Here is a 454-nt window from a genome sequence, read left to right on the forward strand (position 1 = left end):
TTTAGCAATAGAAAGAACTCAGTAACTAACATGGTGGTTTTAGCTGGATACCAACCTTTCAGCTAGAAAGAACAGGAATAATGCCAACCTTTCAGCTGGATCAAAACAAGATAGGGCATGAAAGAACCAAGCTAATGTGTTCCCACTTGCCAGATGCACTCACATGTTCCTTACCACTCATCTCTTCAATTCATTCTTGTAAACATGTGATGAGTGCAGATTTTGGGTGGAGATGGAGATGGTGGCAAGCGGGAGATGCCAAGGATTGGGTTTACACAACACGTCCACTATAACGTTTATTTTCCATGTACATTCACAGATTTTTGGCCTTCCGGTGATGCAACTGTGAGTGTGTACGGTGTGAACACTACATATAACACACTGTTGGTTTTCGTTGCAGCTTAGCAATGTCGTCTATCTATGTAAAATGAAATGAGATAGAATGGTGTAGCCA

The sequence above is a fragment of the Triticum dicoccoides genome, chromosome 7A (assembly GCF_002162155.2).
Source record: "Triticum dicoccoides isolate Atlit2015 ecotype Zavitan chromosome 7A, WEW_v2.0, whole genome shotgun sequence".
Lineage (NCBI taxonomy): Eukaryota > Viridiplantae > Streptophyta > Magnoliopsida > Poales > Poaceae > Triticum > Triticum dicoccoides.